This window comes from Amblyraja radiata, chromosome 12 (genome assembly GCF_010909765.2).
Source record: "Amblyraja radiata isolate CabotCenter1 chromosome 12, sAmbRad1.1.pri, whole genome shotgun sequence".
NCBI lineage: Eukaryota > Metazoa > Chordata > Chondrichthyes > Rajiformes > Rajidae > Amblyraja > Amblyraja radiata.
Window position 1 is genome coordinate 29719951 of NC_045967.1, and position 18793 is coordinate 29738743.

Here is an 18793-nt window from a genome sequence, read left to right on the forward strand (position 1 = left end):
CAAGCGAAATACCCAAGCTTGTCTCCTCACTACGTTTACTGCTGGCTCCAGTCACAAATCTGAGTTTTCGAGTGATCTGTTCAAGGCATTCATTGATGATGGAATTACACTGTGGAAATTGGAAAATAAATCTCTCAAAGGTTTTTTAGAGAAATACACAGGAACCTATACCAAGCGAGTCATCATTACGGAAAAATTATGTTGATAGCAATTTCAACATTGTTGTGCAGAAAATTAGAGTTGAAGTTGCATGCAACAGAATATGGATCTCAATAGACAAGACAACCGATGCTGTGAGGAGATATGTTGCCAATGTGGTCATCAGTACACTGGAGGCAGGTCAACCATCAAAGAAGTATTTGTTGACATTGGAAGTATTGGAGAAGTCAAACAGCTCCACTATTGCTCAGTTGTTTATATCTTCACTTGCTGTACTTTGGCAAGAGGGTATAAAACATGAGAATGTTCTTGTTTATTACCGATGCAGCTCCGTACATGAAAAAAGCTGCTCGTGCTCTTAAAATTTGATTCCCCAAAATGTTGCATTTGACATGCTTAGCTCAAGGACTTCATAGAATTGCCAAGTAGCTTGTTTCCAAATGTCGATCGCCTAGTTTCCAATTTGAGGAAGAAAATCTTCCTCAAAGCACTGCAGTTGTTCAAGGAAATGGCATCCGAGATTCCGCTAACTCACCAGCCCGTTTTGATTAGGGTGGGGTACATGGCTCTCTGCTGTACTCTACTATGCTGCAAATTTTGAAAAGATAAAATAAATCGTCAACTGTTTGGAAGAAGAATGTGCTCCAGTCAGGATCGTCAGTGAAATCATGCAGAAAAAGTCCCAATTTGCTTCCAATTTTGCAAACTTCCCACAAACTATCAATTCCCTTGAGAAATGTGGCGAAACATTGCAGGTTTTTCAACAAAGTTACTAACGAGATTCATAAAATTCCTGCCGATGTAGGTAAAGGCATGCAAGGAAAATGTGAGAGAGTGATTTTAGCTAACAAAGATCTTGAAGGAATACAAAACATAGCTAAAGTTCTCAAAGGTAGTTGTAATGCACAAGATATTGACATGAATATAGCTTGTTTTGGGTATGCACCAGTGACCTCAGCTGAGGTAGAAATAAGTTTTTCACAACTGAAGCATATTCTGTCTGACAGACGGCATAGTTTAACATCAGATAATTTGAAAAAAATGCTAGTAATTAAATGCAACCAGGCAACTTTGGTCCTTTAATTTAATATACCGTAATATTATAATTTTTGTAACCATATTTTGGTGGTGGAAATACATGCCTTTTTATGCCTTTTTTTAAACAATAAATGCCTTTGTTGTGCCTTTTTGTAATTTTATTATGCCTTTTTGCCTGCCTATTTCAGAATGTTTTAGTGCCTAAACATCCTGGCTCTAGTGATAAGTAAAGACAGGTGAGGGAGAGTGATTGGCAGGTGGGTGGAACAAGTGGCAAAGGCTTGAGTTGAAAAGGAGACAAAAAAATGTCAGATAGGGAAAGCAGAAGTGCCGAGGAAAGATAAATGGCTGTAGTAGTAACTCTGGGTCTGAACAGGGTCAAACAGCAGAAATCACAGAGGGGTAGCATTGGGAGAGTTATAGCATCATACAGTGTGGAAACAGGTCCATCGACCCAACTTGTCACACCAACTAACGCCAGTACCACCTACTTGCTTTTGGCCAATTTCACTCTAAAACTGTCCTACCCATGTACCTGTGTATATATTGCTTAAACGTTGCAATAGTTCCTACCTCAACTACCTCCTCTGTAATTTGTTTCATACACCCAAGTTATCCATTAAAAATTAACATTAAACCTATGTCCTCTGGTTCTTGATTCCCATACTCTGGGCAAGATATTGTGTGTTTACCCGATCTATTCCCCTCATGATTTTGTACACATCTATAAGATCACCCCTTATCCTCCAGTGCTTCAAGGAATAAAGCCTGCTGAACCTGTCCCTGTAGCTCTGCTCCTCAAGTCCTGGCAACATTGTGGTAAATCTATGCTGCATCCTTTCCCTCTTGACATATTTCCTATAATACGGTGAGCAAAACTGAAAACAATACTCTAAATGTGGCCCCAACAATGTTTTATAACTATAACATGACCTCCCATTGACTATATTCAATATTCTGACTGATGAGTAAGAAAGAACTGCTGATGCTGGTTTAAATCGAAGGTAGACACAAAATGCTGGAGTAACTCAGCGGAACAGGCAGCATCTCTGGAGAGAAGGAATGGGTGACGTTTCAGGTCGAGACCCTTCTGCAAGTGAAACTCCCTGGTCAACTCGTCCCTTCCCACCCAAACCACCCCTTCCCCAGGTACTTTCCCCTGCAACTACAGGAGTTGCAACACCTGTCCCTTTGCCTCCCCCCATGACTCCATCCAAACAGTCTTTCCAGGTGAAGCAGAGGTTCACTTGCACCTCCTCCAACCTCATCTACTGTATCCGCTGTTCTAGGTGTGAACATTTATACATCAGTGAGGCCAGGCACAGGCTCGGCGATCGTTTCGGTGAACACCTCTGCTCAGTCCGTCTTATCTTACCTGATCTCCCGGTTGCTCAGCACTTCAACTCCCCCTCCCATTCCCAATTTGTCCTGTCTATCCTTGGCCTCCTCCATTGTCAGAGTGAGACCTAGCGCAAATTAGATGATCCGCACCTCATATTTCGCTTGGGTAGTTTACACCACAACGGTATGAACATTGACCTCTAACTTCAAATAGCCCTTGGTTTCCCTTTCTATCCCCTCCCCCTTCCCTGTTCTCCCACCAATCTTACTGTCTCCGACTGTATTCTCTCTATGTCCCGCCCACTCCCCTGACATCACCCATTCCTTCTCTCCAGAGATGCTGCCTCACCCGCTGAGTTACTCCAGCATTTTGTGTGTAATCTGACTGATGGCCAATGTGCTGAAAGCCTTCTTGACCACCCTAAGATGGTCCCATAGAGTTCCCATCAGAATTGTTTTCTTCAAAATAGGCATCATTTGAGGATATTTTGCAGTGGAGCAGTAAACGGGGGCACATGAAACTGCAGATGTTGAAAACTTGAGAAATTTCTGAATTTCTAATTTACTGAATTGAATTACTGAAATTAATGGCATTAAAATATAATAAATACTTAATGTGCTTTCATCAAAGCCAGACCACATAAGCATTGTGCTCTAGACAATAATCTAAATTGTCTGGTGTGTACACCATGGTAAAATATATATTTATAAGTAAAGACCAGCTTTTGGAGTTTTAGTTAAAATATTTTTCTATATTCATGATGCAATAATTTTAAATCTGTTTGTCTTGAAGGAAAATTTGATCTGTTCATTTGCATATTTATACACCACACAAATTAAAAGTAAATCTTTGCATCAATGTTTATGAGTGCTCACTTTTAGAATCGGAATTGTTTTTTTCGCCATTCTCCTCTTTACTAATCTACATTTCAGCACATGTTATTTTGGAATTGGAGGACAGGGAGTTAATTAAAGTGCAAAGTGTAGCCAAGTGTTTCAATCAACATAAGATTCTTTATTCCTGCATAAAATATGCTGAACACACTTCATTGCGATTAGCAGAGAGTGGTCACCTTAGGGATACATACTTCTGACATGCATGAACATTTACCATCTCAAATAGTCCCATTACAGTCTATTGCAGATTGTCAACAATTATATCAAGATTAAAATCCAGCTAAAACCCCAAAATGACGTAGAAAGCCCCATCATTTTATAATGCAATCAGCAGAGATTATAGATTGTAAATGCTACACTGGAGAGGGAGAAGCAGAGAAAAATAGCTATTGTTTCCAGTCTCCAAATACCTAGTGACATAGGATTGAAAAGGGATTAACTTTTGAGTTGACAGCCCTGTGGTTGAACTAATCTACTGCCATTTATCGACAAGGCTGTCAATAGTTATACTTCTCAAAAACAGATAATTAGATTGCTTACTGTATTGTCGTTTGTGGGACCGCACTGTCCTCAATTTTACTGCTGCTTTGTCTTACCTTGTAATATTTTATGCAGCTTGTAATACGTTATGTGCTCTTGAGGCTGTGAACAATGCCATGAATTATCTTTTTTTCTGTGTTGGCACATGTGTGAAAAATTGACTTCAAATCTCATAATGGAGGACACTGTATACTATAGAACTATCCTTGTTGTGAATCACACTGATCAGAACGGGAAGAGAAAAAAAGAGTGGCAAATTAGAAAATAAACATTGTGTAGGTACATTTTCCATTTACTCATCTGTCTGGACAATTATGCTATTTGTATTATTACTATACTATTATTCTATTTATACTATCAAGTATAAATATTATTTTAACTGTAAGACTATTCACTTGTAAGTGCAAAGTCATTTTTTAAAGGAATGAGAGCACCTCCAAGTGCGTAGTCTAACAGTTAAAATAATATTTATACTTGATAGTATGAATAGAAATTCTTTACATTAATTTGCTAAAAAATATATTATTTGGAAGTCGTTTGGGTTTGTGGATGACTTGCCTTTGTTCACATACTGTGGGTTCTGAGGTGGCTGACAAGCCCTTTGGAAGATCTGAGACCTTGCCAGAGGTTGAGCAGGAGGATCTTAACAGGGGATTGTGGTGCATTACTTATGCCTTTTTCCTAGACGTCTGTGTCTTCTTAATAAAGAGATTCAAAGTTCAGAGCACATTATGCATTATTAACAGCTAGCCAGTAGGTAATCCTGTTTTATCCATTAACAAATTAAAATTCAGTTTCTTGACATATTTTGAAATATCCCTATGCAGGGACATTTAATTGCAGGGCAGGTGAAAATTCACTTAGCACAGACCTTAAACGCAAATTTTAATGTCAAATGTTTCTAATTTGTTTGATGTAATGGTTATGGACATTCAGAGAGAATATTCTTTACCTTAATGGAAGCCAATATGTATTGTTTAGTGAATTGCCCTTCATTAAAGGACATTCTTAACTCTTCACAAAAAGGCATAGCAGCAAAACAATTCAATTTTTGGATAAATAATTTTAATTTTTGGAGTTGCAATTCAAATTAGCCAACACAGAAATGATTTTGATCTTCATATTTGTGTAAAATTTAAACAAATAATTATAAAATTAGAAACATATCATATTACGTAACCAGTATAACATAATCAGTGCAGAAACGTAGCCAATCACAATACTGAAGGAGGAAGTCATCAGCCTAACTGTTATATATAATTAATTAAGTTTGTCAAAGAGAACATATAATGCAATGGTCTAAAGCTTGATTTTTAAAGCTTGAACTAGAGGCAGAAAGCTTGAGGTGAGAAGGTCAGTCACGAATATTGTAGAATTTTTGGCTTAGGCATATGAAGGCTTCACTGCCTGTGGTGGAGGATCCAAAACCAGGGCGAAGCGACAGGTTTATCTCAAGCATCTTATAAAGGCTGCTTTAAGACTGTTGTGTGTTGAACTGGCAAAATATACTTGCTGATACAGGATATGACTGAAGCAGGATATTGTAATAAGAAAAAGCAAGCAGATATTACAGATGCCCATTTCTGTTCCAAATAAATAAAAATTATACTCTCTTAGGATACACTATGAAACCTGAGAGGACCAGAATTTGTGGTCTGAGAGTGGGGTTTCTCTGCTGTGAACAGCATCAGCTATGTAATTTGTATGGAATCCCCAAATGGGTTGACACAAAAAGAGTTTGAGACACAGCTTGTGATCAGTTAACCCCCAGTAGCGCATTTATCTATAAATATCCTTTTCAATAATAGTCTGCAATGAATCGAGCATTGGAATTTGAACCAAACTGGTTCCCGACTGGTTGCATTATGGCCTGGTATGGCAATTCCAATGCACAAGAACACAAAAGGTTGCAGGGAGTGGTGGACTCATTCTAGTTTATCACAGGAACACCTCTCCCTACCATTAAAAACCTTTTCAGCTTTCACAAAGGGGTATATATCATCAAGGACACTGTCTTCTTGGTGCTGTCATCGGACAACAGAAGTTTGAAGTCCCACATCACCAATTCCAGGAACAGTTACTTGCATACAATCATTAACTTACTGAACCGACCTGTAAAACCCGAATCCTACCTTACCACGGAACACTATGGACTACCTTTTGCAATAATTGTAGTTTTGCACTAATGCCTTGGTTTTGCTTTTGCACAGTCTTATCACACTTTTGCAAAATGTATGTACCTTATGTACAATGTACACATATGTGTGCTGCCTGAATCTGCATGCCTATGTTGTTGCAAATGAAATTTTCATCATACTCTACTTCACTGTACTGGTGCTTATGACAATAAACTAACTTGACTTGAACTCTGCAACTGTGATCTATTTTTAGTCCATCCCTGCACAGGAGAAATAAATTATTGTCTGATTGAAAAATTATCCATACTTGCAGGACTTGAATCTGATAATTGACAGTTAAATGGCTGAGCCTTCCCTTCTAAATGAACATTGTTAATTTGACCTCACAGTCATTTAGATGGCACGCAACTCTTCACTCATGTGGAAGTGATGTTGACCAGAAGGAAAATAACAACACTTAATTTTAAAACAACTGTCCACATGCAAAATTGTATGTCTCTAGTTGTTCAATGGAATCAATTCTATAATTTTACTTCGGAGTCACGTGAGTGACTATGTGAAGACCCCGTCCAGCACGCATGCGCGACATATCGTCCTCGCATTGCGCAAACGACAGGCTGTTGGAGCGCTGCTTCCAACAGCTCGGACCTGAAGGTAAGTTTTTAACTTTTTCAGTTCTCTTTTTTACTGCAGGAAGCGTTCAGAGCTCCTGCTGGAGGTCCGAGGTCGGAACCCCAGCGCCACCCGGCTCCCTTCTACAGGGACCGCCCGAGGGCGGGGGGGGGAGGAGGAATCCCGGCTGCGAATCGCGGGGATATCCGAAACCGACCACAGAATCGCGGGGAAGCCCTTTACCAGGGACCGCGGGGATATCCGAAGCCGACTACAGAATCGCGGGGAAACCCGTTTACTAAGCCACGCCGGCTCGGGGGAAGCCCCAAACCGAGGGAGCATTCAAAGGGGAAATTCCGGCTCCCGACACAGCAAGGATCCCTGCTACAAAGTTCCATAGATGCTGCTGCACCCGCTGAGTTTCGCCAGCATTTTAGGTCCCAACTACAAGGGCCGAGGGGAATGCCGACCGCAGGAAGAAGCCTGGCTGCGGGGACCACGGAAACTCAGAAGCCTGCAGGTAACCTGCCTTCCAGGACCAGGGGAAGACCGCGGGTAACCCGGTCTCCGAAACCGCGGGGAAGTCCGCGGGTACCCGACTTCGGAGACCGCGGGAAAACCGCAGGAACCCGACGTTGGAGGCCACGGGAAACCACGGATAATCCGACTTCAGAGACCACGGGAAACCACGGATAATCCAACCAGAGACAACGGGAAAACCACGGGTAACCCAGCTTCAGGGACTGTGGGAAGTCCACAAATAACCCAGCTTCAAGGACCGTGGGAAGACTGGGGATAACCCAGCCTCGTGGACCGTGGGAAAACCGCGGATAACCTAGTTCCAGGGACCGCGGGAAGACATCGGATAACCCAGCCTCGGGGGCCATGGCAAGACCACGGATAACCCAGCTTCAGGGACTGTGGGAAGACTGCGGATAACCAAGCTACAGGGACCGTGGGAAGAACACGGGTAGAACCGTGCTTGGGGGGGAAACCTCAGCTACGGGGACCGTGGAAGACCACGGGCAGAACCGTGCTTGGGGGGAAACCTCAGCTACGGGAACCGTGCAAAAGCTGCGGGTAGATCCGCGCATGGGGGAAACATCAGCCACGGGGACCGTGTGGAAGACACGGCTAGGACCGCAGAAGAGCGGGTAGCCGGCGGCGAATTCAGACTCCGGCTGCCCGAGGAGGGTAAGAGCAGGAGACTGAAAGGCCTTGACTGAAGTCAGGTCAGGAGGGCCCCTCCGATATGGGTTCGTCCTCGGACGTTTTACCCATCCTAATTGGCCAGGGAGGGCCATATCAGCGCAGGTCTCCTCGAGAGCCCGTGGCAGCACCCTTTTTCAGGGCTGCCTACAAAACTCCCTTCTGCAAAGGTGAGTGCGACGAGTCAGTTGGCAACTGACTCTGAATTCGAACCATGTCCGAGGAACAGGTGCCGGCTGGGAGTTACCATGCACCTGGAAATACATGGGTCCACATACACCAGCAGCCCTACGACCCAATCAAGGATGGAAATCGAACCCACATCGGGGGCCTTTTGGGCTTACCATAAAGCCACCGGTAGCCATGATGGTAGGTAGGTCTGGTTCTTTCCCGAAACGTGGGGTTGTGGACCATTTACAAGAGGGTTGGATGAGTTTAGTTTATACTGCACAGTACAAGCGAGACAGTCTAGGAATATGGCTGGAGTTGCCTCTTTAGGCAGACTCGCTATCATGACAAATGAGGCCTGTTTATTATTAACAAGCCCAACTCGCATGTGCAGTATAGACATTGAACTTCGTGACTATTAATTCCCATGGGGTCAGCTTCATTCACAGGGCACCGGAAATATCTGAAATTTAACTGGATGGGGCAATGATACAGTTAAAACATTGCAAAATAGGCTTAACTTCAGTTCTCAGGTTATTTACAAAATGAGTGCTTTGGCTGCTCAGAGTGTTTAAAGATATTGTTAAGAACTATCTGGATGAGATTGTATTTTGCTAAGTTATCTGTATCAGCCACAAAACCCATTTGAGAAATTGGGTTCTCATCTGTCCAGATAAATTTAAGTTGATACCAACTGAATTTATTGATGATTGGGATTACCTTTAACTCTATTTAATCATCTGGGACTCCGCCCTGAGGTAAGGGATTGGAATTAATTGAAGCCGGTAACAATACTGATCAAGCAACCTTCTGTTCATCAAGTATAATTGGCTTACAGCTGTGCTATTTAGGCCTTTGCACAATCAGAACTATACAGCATGCAAAAGAAGTAAGCACTCAAGTACCATGTGGTCATTGTTACCAGCTCTATGCTATTCCACTAAATCAGTAAATCTTTAATTAAATTACATACTGATGCTATTGTTCAGGATGAGAATTTGCTCATGCCATCTAGTTACAGATGTGGATGGTAGAGTTACCAATTCCTCAGTTACATGGTGTCAACTACCTATAGACACTGGGTGCATTCTGGGGATTAATGGTTTATGCGAATATGCCTATCTGCATGCTCTAGTCCAGGTTGATACACTTCGGTGGTGGCAAATGTCTGTTTACATTGGTGCAAACAAGTCAAAATATCCGGTGATAGTTTACCCAAAACTCATTACGGTACACAATATGGGTGTTGGATCACAAAGTATTAAAATACATTGTGAACATTAAAGACCAAGAAACTTGCATCCAGGCTCAATCACCAGTGGAAAATATGTGGCATATCGGTAGCGTTCGTTACATTCTAGCTACACTAAGGAGGAATGTTCTTTTATGTTTTCCTCCGTTTCTGCCTCAACAGACGGGTTTGCAAAATTCAGCAAGTTCCCGCCTCAGGCATTTTTATAGTGCCTGCCGGGCTTAGTCAGCCATGGTTCCCACTGAAGTGGGGAATGATAGAACCATATATGGTTATTCTAGACACAAGCATTGGTCTAGCCGTGACGCGGGAAACCGTCCTCAGCATGATATAATCAATTCTTTGTATTACAGAGACTGAGAAGACAGTTCCTGCATCTGGGGTTGTTAAACCAACCATGAACGTGCTCGCTGCAGATGCAGGGATAGCACCAAAAAATATCAATATTTCCTCATAAGGAGATGGGAGGTATTAGTTTTACAATTATATTACATATTCGGCATGGATGACTGACGTCTTGTAGTTCAGGCTCATATGAGGGCTTGACAAATGTCTTAAGTGCCATCTACCATACCTAAGTGCTTCATCATACTGGCTGACAGGAGTAGAATCCACTCTGGGGGGTCACCCTCTGACCGCTAGATTATGAAGATAATCTGCAACTCGAAAAACTCCCAGGCCTAGGGACGCAGAGATATGGAGTGTTAACGTTGTGCTACGTCGCTTCGCTGAAGGGCTCCAGCTACATCCCTGTCCTTGGACTAAATCACTTATAAGTGGTTATGCTCATAGCCCTGCATGCAGCACTCCGGGTCTAGTCATTACATAAACGTTGACTGGATAGGATGATTATATCTGCAGACTAAATAACACTTATGTTATGACTTAGTCAAGCAGTATAGACCAGGGGCACCAGATCTCAAACTAGATGTTCACATATCCCATGAACCTTCGATTGTGTATGGTCACACATCCACACCAGAATGTTGGATCACTAGAGCCTAGAGACTCTGAACTAGCAATATTGTTAGTTACATCTACCCTCAAAAGAAGGTATCACTTCAGACCATCTTCAGGTGGTTATGGGTCTGGCTTATACAGGAGTAAATACTGACATTTCAAATCACTCCACCAAGGCTGTAACAACCTCAGCAGCAGGGTTATGGAAGTTAGCGGGACCACATCCTAGCGGTTGCAGGATGGTCAATCTAGCAATTTTCCACACATTTAGTACTAACCCATTGCCAGATGGGGAGGGGGGTATTTACGAACTCTATGTTAAGTTCTGTTCATAGTTCCTCCCGGGTAAGGGACGTTACTATTGTCATTATTCATGTCTGAATATGATAACATACTTCCTCCCCTGGCCAACTAAGGCAGTGAGTGAAGCATGGACTCGTTCCACGGCATGAAATCACAGATCTTTAAAATCTTCACGTAGTCACTCACGTGACTCCGAAGTAAAATAGTAAGATTAAACGAGAACTTACCAGTTTGAAGTTTGATCTTTATTTTATGAAGAGTTACGATGAGGGATTACGTGCCCTCTGCTCCCGTCCTCTATCATAAAGGTCAACTGGTATCCTAGTTCTTCTTATCTTACTATGTTTATTTCATCTACTGTTGTTTGCGACTTCACACTGCTGCTTTGAAGAATGTCGCGCATGCATGCTGGACGGGGTCTTCACGTAATCCCTCATCGTAATTCCTCATAAAGTAAAGATCAAACTTCAAACTGGTAAATTCTCATTTAATCTTACTATTTTACTAGGCAAAAATCCAATGCACTGTGGCAACCTCAGGAAACACTAGGAAATGTTTTTGTAATTATAGCAATACTTAATTATTCTCTACTCTCTATTCCCTATTTCCTTCGCTCCATAGATGCTGCCGCACCCGCTGAGTTTCTCCAGCACTTTTGTCTACCTTCGATTTTCCAGCATCTGCAGTTCCTTCGTGAACTTAATTATTCTCTGTGCATTGTGGGCAAAAAATCCTCTGTTTTCTCATGGACCATTGATTCTATATATTGGTCAAACACCTAGGAAAGTGGAAAAATAAGTGACTATTAACAGTAGTACACAAGAGTAACGCGAACATGAGCTACCAGTTCGCTGTCAGACAGCGATGAAGCAAAAGAACATAGAACATAGATATGTACAGCACAGGAACAGGCCCTTTGGCCCACAACATCTGTGCTGAACATAATACCAAGTTAAATTAATCGCCGCTGCCTGAACATGATCCATATCCCTCCATTTCCTGTTTATCTATGTGCCTATCCTAAAGCCTCTTGAACAGTGAAGAAATAGGAAAGAAAAAGGAAAAAAATAAAAGAAAATGGTCGAAGTGGAAAATGGACGAAGTATTGGAAAATCTACATGTGACATCTTAATTTCCAGATATCTAATATAGTGTTCAGTGAATTACACTATGACTCCAATAATGTGGCATCAGATTGTTTGGGAATGTTGATGGGCCAGCATTTGGAATGGGAGTCCAGAGTGCAGGCAGGGTATGTGGTCAGAGCTGGTGGTCTGAGGTGTGGCTAGAGCCATGGTCCAATCTGTGGGCAATGGGCGTGGCCGTAGATGAGATTGGACCTGGATTTCCAGGGGGCCAGAAGAGGGATAGATTTGTGGCAGGTTCCAGGGTCTAGATGCTGGTACAGTGTTATATGCCATATTTGTACAATTTTGTTTTCTGCATTGATTATTATACTTTCTTTTTTTAATAAAAGTACCTTTTCCCACATCAATAGATAACTTGGATTTCTGATAATCCAACACCCTTGGGACTTCAGAAGTATATATTGTGTGCCCCATGTAACTAAAAGAAAGAATAATATTCATTTGTAACGTACATCACAAGCCTGAAATTGTTTCAAATTACTTTCCACATAGATGTGATTTAAGTGTAGGCTTTTAATTATTTATACTGTTTCATCAGGGACTGGATTGTTTTTACTGTTATTATGTGTGAAATGTTTAAGTTTTATGTGCGATGCTCCGGTATTCCCTGGGCAACGTCTTCTCATTTTGCACTGTACAACTGTTGCTTTGCAAGATGACAATAAAGGTTGATTGATTGATTGATGTTGGATCTATCTGGACAATTAGATAATTGCAACAATTAAAATTATTGTGAGCTAACTAATATTCACATTGTTTTAAATGAATTACAGTAAAACCTTTGAGGTCTTGTGTCCATGACGGTGTCTGGTTCCAGCACACTCTGCAGAAACTTAGCTAGATAGCTGACACTTAACATGCCACTTGTGACCCTCGATTACCAACTACAAAAGATGTTACAGTTTTAAAAGAGTAAAAAAGACTTAAAAGCTTAGGCTGACGATATAGATTCCAAATAGAGGAAATAAGTTATTTTATTGACACTGTTGTGACTAACCTCTCTGTAGTACCAGTAATCGATGAACACAATTTAAATTCTTGTTCTTAATCCCGGGTTGAATTTGTCCCTTAATTTGGCAGATCCAGAACTCTGTTAAAATCAAACAGAGGTTCCCACAGTGGAAAGGAACATAAATTGGTTTGGTCTTTGTGTGGATGGAACAGGTTCTAGAGTCATAGCGTCAAACAACATGGAAACATTTGACCCAACTTGCGCATGCCAACCAAGAAGCCCCATCTACACTAGTCCCATCTGCCCTCATTTGGTCCATTTCTCTCTAAGCATCTCCTATCCATGTACCTGTCCAAATATATTTTCAATAGAGTGGAGGAGAGCGCTGTGGAGCCGTGCTGGAGTGGACCTGGGGAGCGCTATGCAGCCGTGGTGAAGCGGACCTAGCCGCCGGCACAGAGCAATGCAAGACCGGAGCCGGCCGGTGGCCACTGCAGAGCTGTTCAATGCTGGACCCGGCTGTGGCCGCCACAAACAAACATGAGGATGGGCTGGACAAGGACCGGTGAGAACAAGGAACAAGGACAGGCCTGTGAACTGTCGAGAATGAAGACACGAATGGCCACGTGCGGTAGAAGCTGGGAGCCCCGAAGACTGAGAGTGGAGGAGGGAGCCGCTGTCGGCGACAGACACGAGGAGTGGGCCCGGCTATTGCATCCAGCGTCTTCAAGGGTGGCTGCAGGAGGTGCCCACCAGGACACAGAGGCGGTCGGCAGAGGAGAGGAATGTCAGGTCAGGCTTACTGGCGGCTTGCTTGGATCAGGAGCACTCCAAGACTTCCAACACGTGGACTGGACTTTGAACTATTGTGTTTTTTCCTTTTTTTGAATGGTGCCAAACATTTTGGCGACATTGGATTTACAGATGTGCAGAAGAATTTACTGTGCTGTGCATACTTGACAATAAAGAACCATTGAACTATTGAACCATTGAAAGATTACAATCTTAGTAATGAGTGTATAGAGTTTATAGTACTGTGGTCCCCAAAGCAGGATGGCATTCTGAGGTTCAAATGCCATTTAAAGGTATTTTAAGGGAAATACTTTGAGGGGAAAGATTTAAAATGGACCTGAGGGTAAACTTTATCACACAGAGTGCTGTGTGTACATAGAATGAGCTGTTAGTGGAAGTGGGACAGATGGGTATGATTAGGACTTTTATACGACACGGACAGGTGCACAGCTAGGAGTGTTTTGATGAGAAATGGCCCATTTGCAGACTAATGGGATTTGCTCAGTTCAGCAATTCCGTCAGCATGAATGAGTTGGGCCAAAGTATCTATTTCTGTGCTATATAGTTCTGTGACAATCAAATTCTGCCAGTCTCTTCTGCAGAACTTCATACTGGGAATTAAATGCTATATTCAAAATCTGGATTTTTTTTTTTTTACTGCCAGCCAAACACAGTGAATTTGTGCATGGCTGACGGTTTGATGCTATTCACTTGGTGCAGCATTGAGATGGATGTATATAAAGGGAGATATGATCCAAAGCATGTTATGGCCAAATAAGTTATTTTGAAATGCTCCAAAGTGCAAGTAAGCCAAGTAAGTTATTTTTAATACAGAGGAAATGTAGCAACTAATTTGAACATATCAAGGTTCCACAGGAGCCCATGTGACATTGACAAATTAATATATTTTAGTCATGCAAGTTGAGGGATAAACTTTGCCCATGGGGAATACAGGCTTTTGTCCTTCAATAGTGAATGAGAATATTTGCAACCATTCAAGAGGCCACATGGAGCCCCAGTGTAACGACTCAACCAAAACGGCAATACCACCAAAGCACCATTCACCTATTGTTGGACTTAACTAACTTTTCACAAATCTTGAATGGGCTTCAAAACTACACTGTTCTGACATGAAGTCTAGAGTGCTGCCACTAAACACCTGACATCCTTTATAAGTATGTTTAGTTTAGTATAGTTTAGAGATACAGCTCGGAAACAGGCCCTTCGACCCACCAAGTCCGCACTGACCAGCGATCCACGCATATTAACGCTATCCTACACACACTGGGACAATTTACACTTATACCAAGCCAATTAACTTACAAAACTGTATTTCTTTGGAGTGTGGGAGGAAACTGAAGATCTCAGAGAAAACCCATGCGATCACAGGGAGAAAGTACAAACTCCGTAAAGACAACACCTGTAGTCAGGATAAAACCCGGGTCTCCAGTGCTGCAAGCGCTGTAAGGGAGCAACTCTACTGCTGCGCCGCTGTGCATGTATTCAAAACATTCTGCTCAAGCATTCAGTGCTGTACTTTCTGGGCATCAATGGATGTTTGGTGATGTATCCTTGCATTGACCAAATATTTTTTTATATCTTTATTCCTGAATATTTACTAATTCTATAGTTTAAATTTAGTTACCTCGGAGGTTGTGTGTCGTTTAACCTTTCACTGGTCTATGGTAGAATAATAAAATCTATTTTAGCCCGGTCAGCGATCAAGGGACATCTAATACTGCACATGGTTTTAATGCTTTCCTCAGACTGAGTACAATGGACTTCTAATCTATGATCAAAATCACACTATGCACATGAAGCTACTCTTCATTCTCATTAATTAATAATATAGCACGCTGTTAACACAAAAAAACATACAAATATTAGATGCAGATTTCCAATAAGGAATTATCAAACAGCTGGTGGTACCATTTCTGAAGACATCTTATAAAATCCATCTTTTTTTATTTTCAGCAACTTGGAGTTGAGGAATATTTTCTTCAACTGGTGAAAAGCTTATAAATTACCTGATTTGCACAAGGGAACATTTGGTGCTTTAAGTCAATTGCAGATATAGGAAAAATGCTAAAAAAGCTTTTATGATACCTAATGTGTTTTATTTGTTGGAGCACTTTTAAAAGGTGAGATAAGATTGCTGAATGAAAATACAATGCATCTTTTGCATTTTCTGAAATCTGCCCACACAAATAGATTATTATGTAAAATAGAAATGTGTCGGCTTGTTGGGATCCAAGTTGTTAGAAAACAGCCAATAATGGTTTGATTCTCAAGGAGGAGAGGCCAGACATTAATGGAATGCCCAGGAATCAATGTTAGACCTGGTTCAATTTAGTTATATTAATAATCTAGATGCAGTTGAGGGGAACGGTCTTAATATTTATAGGTGATAGATTTGAAGACTTGGAAAACATAGAAATATGAATGTGATAGAGAAAGGTCTACATTTGCAAGATATCATTTAAAGTTTTTTTTGATTATGTACATATTTAAACTCAGTATTACTTTACCCTGTGGAATTACTGATTCAAAACTTGTTATAGTGACAGATTTTCATATCGTTCAAGGAACTTTTCCTCTAGTCACTGATTGATGACGGGTTCAGGGGATAATCAAAACACATTCACGAGCTCTCCACGAGACATTCAATGCCATCCAAAGATAAATCTTCCAAACACACTCTTAATTAACAGTTTCTTTATTGTAGTAGTAAAAACAGTAACATATTCATCCAAACTTCTTCTTGTTTAAGTACATTTTGATCGTACTCGTAGTCAAACTCGTGCATGGTCGAAAGCTGTGACCTCTCCCCCATGCTTCTTCAAACTAAACTAGGGCATCTGCGTGAGAATCCAAGCCGCAAACACGCCTCAGACTACGTATAAATCCCACCCACATAATTACGGACAGATTAAATTTAAAGGTAACTGGTTATAGTTATAACATGCTGGGTTAAGCTAAATGGCCACTACACTTGTTGAGAATAGATCTGTGTTATTCTACTTAATTAACTTTAAGCTGAAAACCATGATTGTAAAAGAATCATTTTACTTCGGAGTCACGTGAGTGATTCCGTGAAGAAGGCCGTCACCACGCATGCGCGTCATTACGTCTGACGCATTGCGCAACGGCTGACTGGCAGGCGCGCTGCTCCTGCCAGCGGTAAGTTTAAGTCTAAAGGTAAGTTTAAAACTTAATTTCTAGGGTTTGTGTTTTGTGTTGCAGGAAGCTCTTTGCAGAGCTTGCCTGCTGGATTTGGGGCGAAGTCCGGACGGGCCGCGGGGAAACCTTTAGGACCGCGGGGAACCCCTGTCACGGATGGCAGGGAATCCCGGTCACGACCTCGGGGAAACCCAGCCACGGACCGTGGGGAACCCGCTACGGATGCCGCGGAAGTGCGGGTAGCGGGCGGCGGTAAAAATTCACCTTTTTCGAGTCACTGGCGGTAGAGCCAGCGGCTACAGACTTGGTGCCGGCAGTGAGCACCTTGACTACCCCGCAGGAGAAAAAACCCCACTAAAAAGTCTGTCAAGGCCCTGGACGTGGATGAGTCGGGCCAGGAGGACTCTCCTCCTTCTATGGGCCATGTGTTTGGAAAACTGACCCATCTGGTGCACCTATTGGAGAGGTTGCTCCAAAGAGATATGCTCCAAAAACAAAGGGAGCTATCTGAGCCCGGGTATTATGGAGAACCCGCAGGCAGTGGCACCTGTGTCAGGGCTGCTTGATGTCTCCCTCTCTGAGGAGGGGAGTGCGAGTGGTCAGTATGTAACTGACTTCAAATTCAAAGTATGTCCGTGGAACATACTGGAGCACATGCATATGGCTCTAAGGAAATACGCGCAAATGAAAGGGTTACTGCCGTGGGCAGAAAACCCGGGAGGGGTCAGAGTTTCCCCTCACGCTACAAGTGCCGGCAGTGAACAGCGCTATCAGGGGTGACATTGGAAGAAATGAAACCAGCCGCCGATACTTCCCTTCAGGTAAGACTTATCCAACAGGTATACCTGGATGAGGAAGCTAAAGCTGTCTGGTTGATCAAGGTGCCAACAACGAACAAAGCTTCATTGTATCGGCGACGACTCACCCCACGCCTCATCGGCAGTAAGCAGTTCACTGAAGCTGGTGGCAGCTTGAAAGCTGCACAGAGGCCAAAGTCCAAGCCGGTCTCAGGAAATGGAATCCACATACACTACCATTCCTACTCTCCAATCAAGGATGGGAATAGAACCCACATCAGGGGCCATTGGGCTTACCATAGACCACCGGTAACCATGGAGGTAGGTGGGTCTGGTTCTTTCGAAACATGGGGTAAGTGGACCATTTACAATTTGGTAACATTTACTATTGTTTTTGTACAAATGATAATGATAGTATGAGATTGGGTTGCTATTGTACAGTACAAGGGTACCAAGCTTGGCTTGGATTTGGGGCCAGAGTTGTCTTTCGAGGCAGGCTCAGTGTTATGGTCAGGGTTGCCTTACGGAACAAGCTCGGAAATTGGCCAGAGTTGTCTTTTGAGGCAGGCTCAGACTAAATGGCCGGAGTAGCCTATCAAGGCAGGCCCAGTATTATGGCCAAAGTTGTCTTTCGAGGCAGCCTCATTATTATGGTCAGGATCACCTTTCGAGACAGGCTCGGAAATCTGGCCAGAGTTGTGATTCAACGCAGGCACGGAATTATGGCAGGCGTGGCCTGTTTCATTGTAAAGGATGTCGGATGTCGGTTCATAGTTGATTTAACTCAAATTTGCAACAGATTTTCAGTATATGGTACTTCGTTACTGTCTAACAAACTGATTTCTTTAAGATCTTTATGGCATGCATGCTATTTCAAGTCCCATTCAAAGGGATCCCAGGAGTCATTTGGAATTTATCTGGATGGGGCATGATAACAGTTAATGTGTTGTAAATGGGCTAATTTCAGCTCCCAGCTCATCTACCAATTTACTAAACCAGTGCTGGGCCTGCTCAGAGCTCAAAAACACTTGTTATGGCTTATCTGGATGAGATTCTAAACGCTGTGTTTTTGCTAAAATCAACTGTTTTCAGCCGCAACTCATTTGAGAGATTGAGGTTCCTCATTCCATCCAGTTAAATTTAAGTTGATACCAACTGCAGCTATTGTTTTCAGTTGTACCTTTAACTATTATTTATCTGTGACTCTGCTCTGGGGCAAGAGATTGGAATCAATAGATTCCTGTAACAACCTTGTTTTCAAGCAGTCTTCTATACATCAAGTGTAATTGGCAATATAACAGCTGCGT

At 42.3% G+C, this 18793-nt stretch overlaps 1 long non-coding RNA gene across 1 annotated transcript; it reads left to right on the forward strand.

The window, feature by feature from the left end:
• The first annotated feature begins 345 nt into the window (after nucleotides 1–345).
• LOC116979389 lies at nucleotides 346–15924 on the forward strand. Its single transcript, XR_004413702.1, has 3 exons — nucleotides 346–470; nucleotides 13895–13900; nucleotides 15914–15924. It is a non-coding gene; the product is annotated as an uncharacterized LOC116979389 (long non-coding RNA).
• The last annotated feature ends 2869 nt before the right edge of the window (nucleotides 15925–18793 follow it).